Source organism: Chrysemys picta, chromosome 16 (assembly GCF_011386835.1).
Source record: "Chrysemys picta bellii isolate R12L10 chromosome 16, ASM1138683v2, whole genome shotgun sequence".
NCBI classification, from domain to species: Eukaryota; Metazoa; Chordata; order Testudines; family Emydidae; genus Chrysemys; species Chrysemys picta.
The window spans coordinates 6,955,733-6,962,168 of NC_088806.1; the positions used below are offsets into that span (position 1 = coordinate 6,955,733).

The 6,436-nt window shown below is 48.9% G+C and overlaps 1 non-coding gene across 1 annotated transcript; it reads left to right on the forward strand.

The window, feature by feature from the left end:
* Positions 1 to 3,780: 3,780 nt before the first annotated feature.
* TRNAM-CAU (transfer RNA methionine (anticodon CAU)) lies at positions 3,781 to 3,853 on the forward strand. Its single transcript has one exon. It is a non-coding gene; the product is annotated as a tRNA-Met (tRNA).
* The last annotated feature ends 2,583 nt before the right edge of the window (positions 3,854 to 6,436 follow it).

The following is a 6,436-nucleotide window of genomic DNA, read 5'->3' on the forward strand; positions in this document are numbered from 1 at the left end:
GACTTTCTAAGTTCCTGCTACAGTGTAGGATTTAGAGTTAGTGGGGCCCTGTACTCATAAAGTCGATGCAACAATCCCCTTTCATCTGAACCCTGGTATGTCTCCAGCAGTTGCTGTCCCCTGGTAGCAGGGAAGGAAGTTTTCACCCATCCAGGAGACCCCAACCTGGAACTAAAGTCAGCTTCAGGCTTCTCCTCTCTCCCTTCTTGGAATCAAATTCATGTTGTTACCAAGAGTTAAAGCAGCCTGAACCCCCACAGTCTGGATCAATGTCACAAGTTCCCAGTGCCTCCATGGAAAACAATTTGTTAAATCCCAGATGAGTGGCGTTATATCAGTTCTCATCCTGAGTCCTTAGGTCTTAATCCTGAGGATATTGTCCCATCATGGGGCCATTTCCCATCTCTCTGTCATACAGAAACACAATTTTCTTTGCACAGACACAGGAACAGCAATATCTTTCTCTGTCCCTTGTGCAAAGCAGGGTGACAAATTCCATGGAAACAATGGACAAGCAGCGGGCCCTGGGCACATCCAGGCCTGGCCATGAGATGTTTCCTCCCCTCTTTCTTTATGCTCCTGTTGTTATTTCATGGAATTTCTGGGATGGGGAAAAAGCTGAGTTCACTCCAGGTGGAGGGGGAAAGAACCCTGAAATTCTCAGGGCCTCAGGGAAAACCCAACCCCTGCTACCGGGGTCACTGAGGTGCTGGGGATTTGAGAAGGAAACGGACTGTCTGAATTCTCAAGGTGGGGAATGAATAACAATGTACAACTAGATCCACCTCATTAATGACTGACACAAGCTAATCGTGCTGCAGATAGAAGGGAAACTGAGAGTAATTCTTTGCTATTCAGCCATGGAAACAGTGACCCAACTGCACTGCAGTGAATGTGCTGCAGAAAGCTGGACTTTACAGACAGGTGGAAATAACAGATCCTAGAAACACCTGGAGCTTCCCACACCACTTCTGCCACCAGGGTGAGCTGTGGAGCTACTCACAGCATCCCCCACCACTATGCCCTTCCAGCAGGGGATTGCAGCAACCCCCACCCAATGCAGGGGAGAGGGCTAAGAGTATCTCTGCACCCTGAGTCCAGGGCACACACTCTCTCTGCCCAACACATAGAATCTGGCCCTGCTGCAAAGTGACCCCTAAGAACCAGCAACCTCCAGGACAGCAGGTTTGGCCCTCAGAGCAGGGAATGTGTCCCCCATACAGCTTTTAGGCCACTGGAGTGTAAAACACAGCAAACCCAATGCAGCTAGGTATGTAGCTCAGTGGTTGAGCACATGATTTGCATATATGAGGCCCTGGGTTTAATCCCCAGCATCTCCAGGTTTTCCTTTTATCCTGCTGCTTTGCTCATGCCCAGCTGGGATATGGCCCAGCAGTCTCCCTGCATGAGTTTCAGTCCTGCTCAGTAAGGGACAAGTACCAAGTGCATGGAAGGTCTGTGGGTGTTTCTGCTCCTAAGTCACCTCAGTACATTTAAGATTCCCACCCACTCTGCTGCTTAGGACAATGGTGGATGAGAAGGGCGAATCCTCCAGCACTGGAGGGACAGGTCCCATCTGCACAGACTGAGAGGCAAGGAAACAGAGGGGCAGTCAGTACTCAGAGAGGAGAGAGGTCAGTGATTTTCACCCAACAGGGGACACTGTCTTTTTGAGGTGACTGCAGCTTGCTTGGGATGGTACTGATGATGGATAGAAAAAAGGCTGGAGTCAATGCCAGATGAGACCATAGACGGGGAAGGGGAATAGGAATGGGAATGGCAGCCCCACAGAAGGTCCTGGTGCTCAGATGCCCCAGTTATTGCAGCCTGGCCTGTCATAGAGAGAGAAAAGACACAGAATGACCCAGCCCCCCTACAGTGATCCCATGGACAAGAACCTGGTTGGGAGTGGGGTGAAGGTTCTCTCTGGGCAAAGGGGAGCTGAAATCCCTCAATGTCCTGGAATTTAAGTCATGCAAGCTTCAAACCCTGCACAGGTGTGGGCTGAAGTGCATCAGCAGAAGATTGGGCTGGACAGGAGTGGCAGGTTTGTATAATTTTTGGTGGTGCCCAGAATGGGACCAAGTCCTGCCCCCCCACACACACCTGCCTAAGGCTCTGGGAGGGAGTTTGGGTGTGGGTGGGAGAGGGATTGGACTCTGAGAGAGAGTTTGGGTACAAGGTCTGGGCTCAGTCAGGGGGTTGGGGGCAGGAGGGAGGGCGAGGGGCAGGCTCTTGGAGGGAGTTTGGGTTCGGGTGTGGGGTCTGGGTTGGGGGAATGGGTTGGAGGTGCAGGAGAGGGTGAGGGGGCACAGCTTTTACATTGGGTATCTCCAGAAATCGACCCATATCCCCCTCTGGAAGCAGCCCCTAAGTGGGCGGGCCGGGGGCATCTCTGTGCACCACTGCCCGCAGACTCCACCCCTGCAGCTCACATTGCCACAGTTGGCAGAGTTGGAACTCAGGGCGCGGCAGTGCGTGGGGCCGCAGGAATGTGGAAGCCCCTTGTGGGAATGGTGTGCCACACAGAGCGAGGGTGGGCAGGAAACTGCCTTAGCCCCCTTGTGCTGCTAGTGGTGGTGGCAGGGGTCCCCAGGCCCTTTTAAATTGCCCAGTGGTGGAAGGTGGGACCAGGGGGGACACCCCCAAGGGCCTAACTTTGCTTTTCACAATGATAAATCTTGGAACAGGATAGAAATGAAATGGCAGCAGAACCTAAGGAACTAAAAGCCTCCGGGTTCCTGTGTGTGCCCTGACTCCAAACGGAAACTGTAATTTGACTCGCTTTATGGCTGCGACCAGTAAAATATCAGGACAAAGTCATTCCAGTGATTGTGACACTGGGTTTGAGGAGGCTTTGGTCTTATTAAAATATAATTAGCATGTTACACTTGTATTTTTAAAGGTGGCTTCCCCAAGCAATCCCAAGTTGTTCTTCCCACAGCTGGCTGATGGTGGACAGCAGAGGATCTCCTCAATCTGGGGGAATCTCTTTGGGCCCCACTGTTAGTTCTCCATCCTTTTTCCCCCTAACTACGCACACCACCACCACCCCCACTCCGTATTATCAATGTTTTAGAGTGACCCCTCCCTCCCGTTATGGGATACAGACTTTTTGTGACAGAGACTGACTGGGGCTCCTCTGTGCATGGCCCCAATGGGGAAGGAAAGAGACTGCGGGGGTGGGGGGAAGAAGATGGGCAGAAGGAGTCAAATGGGGCTACACCAGAATAGAGGAGATTTTCTTCCTGTTAAAATGTACTGGAGTCTCATCGCTGAAAAGCCGCATCTTGAGTTAGGTTTGATACATCAGCCTTTCAATTACCAGGCAAAGGTGTGACCCCCAGAGACTAATAACTGCCTGCTTCCCAATTTTATCTAAGAAGAACCTGCAGTAGTGCAACTGGTTAGTACAAATGGGAATATTGCTGGGGTTAAAAGTTCAAGCCTTACCTGGAACACTAGTTTTTATTACCCATGTAGCTTCCTGGACTTGCTTTGCCCAATTCACATAGGAAGTGCTATACTAGGGAAAGGAGAGTAAATTCTAAAACGTGGAAGTGGGTGCATATCTTGGAAACCTCCACCCTGTTCTGCCATTAGTTCCAGTAGATTGTTCACTGGCAGGGAAAAATAATTTATTTGCTGCTGAGAAAGCTGCCAGGACAGGTCTCTGGGCACCAGATCTCCCTGCTTCTTCCAGCACATCCCTGGCTCCTTCCCTGCCCCAGTCACTGCTGTAGGAGAGTGCTATATGCACTGAGCCTAAAGCTTTTCCAAGCCTTCTTAGCACAGTTGGCAGTGTGTCAGTCTCATAATCTGAAGGTCCTGAGTTCAAGCCTCAGAGAAGGCAATGGTTTTTGCTCCCTGCTTCATATTTTCTAAAGGCAATCAGAGAAAAGAAACTATAGGAGAGTGGTTTCTAGACACCCTCCCACATATCTAACACACACAGAGAGACTTTTCTAATGCATTAACTTTTCCTTCTCTATGGAATTTGTATTCTCCACAGAGCAAAATAAAACAAAAACATGCACCTCTAAGCCTAATACAGTATGAAACTCAATACAGATAAAATCTCACCCTCAGAGATCTTCCAATAAGCTTCTTTTGCAGACTAGACTTATTTCTTGTCTGGTCCCAATCTTTTTGCCAGGTATAGTCCTTGTTCCAGCTCAGGGGGTAGCTAATGGATTTCTCATGACTGCAGCTACCTTTCTTCTGCTCCACTCCCTTATATAGCTTTGGTACAAGGCAGGAATCTTTTGTCTCTCTCCTGAGGAAAAGCCCCAGGTTTAAGATGGATTCCTGTACCAGGTGACCTGGTCCCATATCCTGTGAGACCCCAAGCCTTTATTCTTCCTTCCCTGACGCAGATGGTGTAGGACAGAGCCATCTACAGTCAATTGTCCTGGTTAATGGGAGCCATCAAGATTCCAAACCACTATTAATGGCCCACACTTTGCATAATTACAACAGGACCTCAGAGTTATATTTCATATTTCTATTTTCAGATACAAGAATGATAGGTTCATACAAATAGGATGCACACACACAGTAGATGATAAGCTTTGTAATGATACCTTACAAGAGACGTTTTGCATGAAGCATATTCCAGTTACATTATATTCACTCTCATTAGCATATTTTCATAAAATCATATGGAGTGCAACGTCACAGCAGGGAAAGGGTTTTACTGCGGCACCTGGGAGCAGTGAAGTTTCATATTCAGGCTTTGGTATGGGTTCCTCCAGGGTTCTCGTAGGAACACAGGGACCTTAGCGGGTGCTATTGATTCAGGAATGGCCCAGATAGGATAAAGTGATGGGGATTGCATTTCCCTTTTTTATTTTTGTATTTCCAATGACATTTCTGTTTGTGATTTCGTATTGCTTTGTATAACTGTGTTTTCTCCTGGATTTGATATTTAACTAAAAAAAGAATAAGGCCTCAGGGTGCCAGATGGAGGAGCAGGCTGGGGCTAGGACTGCTAAGAGAGCGATGGTAGCAGGTTTTCTTTATTGTTTCCTGCTCTCTTTTTCTTGACTAGTTTTTCTTCTGCATGAAAGTTGCCACTTTTACTTGTGAGCCTGGCTAGCTCAGTTGGTAGAATGTCAGACTTTTAATCTAAGAATCAAGGGTTCAAGTCCCTGGGCAGATAAAGAAACACTGTCTCCTTGTGATATCCCCCAAGAAATTCAGTAGGACTCTCCTTTACTCCAGTTTTTCCTTTTCAGGATTTGGCCTTTCCTAGGAAGGGCCCTTTACTGCCTAGGACTGAAGGTGCTACTTCCTCACCTGTCCACTGGCCTTGCAGTCCAGAGGAAGAAAGGCTTCTGGGCCTGCAGCAAGTGCTGTGTTCTCACTTTTTGAGCAAATTCAGGGCTGGTCAGAGAGTTATGTTCCCACTGGGTCCTCCCTGCCAGAAAAAATTGTTCCCACAGAGTCCTCCCTGCCAGAAGGCAACAACGGTCAAGGGCTCCCTTGCTGGTCCCATGGTGTAAGGGCCAGCACTCAGGGCTTTGAATCCTGTGATCAACATTTAAATTTCAATGGGACCTTGGGGTCCTTTGGTTGCCAACTAACCATCCTGGGATTTCCAAAGCTTCATCTTGCTCTCTCAAATGACATGGTAGCCTGTATTTAGACTGCTAGCTGTTGTGACTTGAGCGCAAGAGGGGACGTTTGATCCAGAAGGCTGGCCATGCCTGGAATCCTGTAGGTAGGGATGCAAGGTCCATTTACTTTGTGTCCTGAAGCTGGGCTGCAGCCTGGCCTAGGAGGTAGCCCTATTGGGTGACCTACTGGCCCAAAGTCACTTGGGCGGCGTTGGTGTTCCCCAGGAATGCTGAAGAGCAGGCCTAAGGGATGGAGGCTTAATATTCCTCCCTATCAGTCAGGGCAGAAGACAAGGCCTGCAAGAGTGGGCAGGTTGATGAGCTGGACCTTCTAGCACTCGGTTGGGGACGAGGTGGGAAACATGAAGTGGGAGAAGCAGTTGCTGGCCTGTAAGGAATGTCTGGGCAGGTGGCGTAAGTGGATCTTGTCATTAGCCTACAAAGTTGTGATGCTCAAGACCTATCTTTTGGCTGTGGGGAATTTCCTCAGCCATGTATTTCCCCCTGCCCACAACTGCTGCTGAGACTGAACATGATGGCCTACTAAGTCAGGAGAAGTGCAACCTTTCTGCAATATTAGAAGGGGGGTTGGGCCTCGTGGGATTTGAAGCCTTTTATGATGCTACTTTTTTGTTTTTCATTTTTCAGTGGGTAGCTGAGCTGGAGGTCAGGTCAGGCCTGAGGGGAATGGCGGGGCAACCACAAAGAACATAATTGAATCTTTTGATATGGCTGTATTTTTTTAGACTCCACTGGGTGCAACACCATGTATGGGATGGCCGATGGTGGTGGAAGGGGAAGGAGATTAGGAAGCCCCT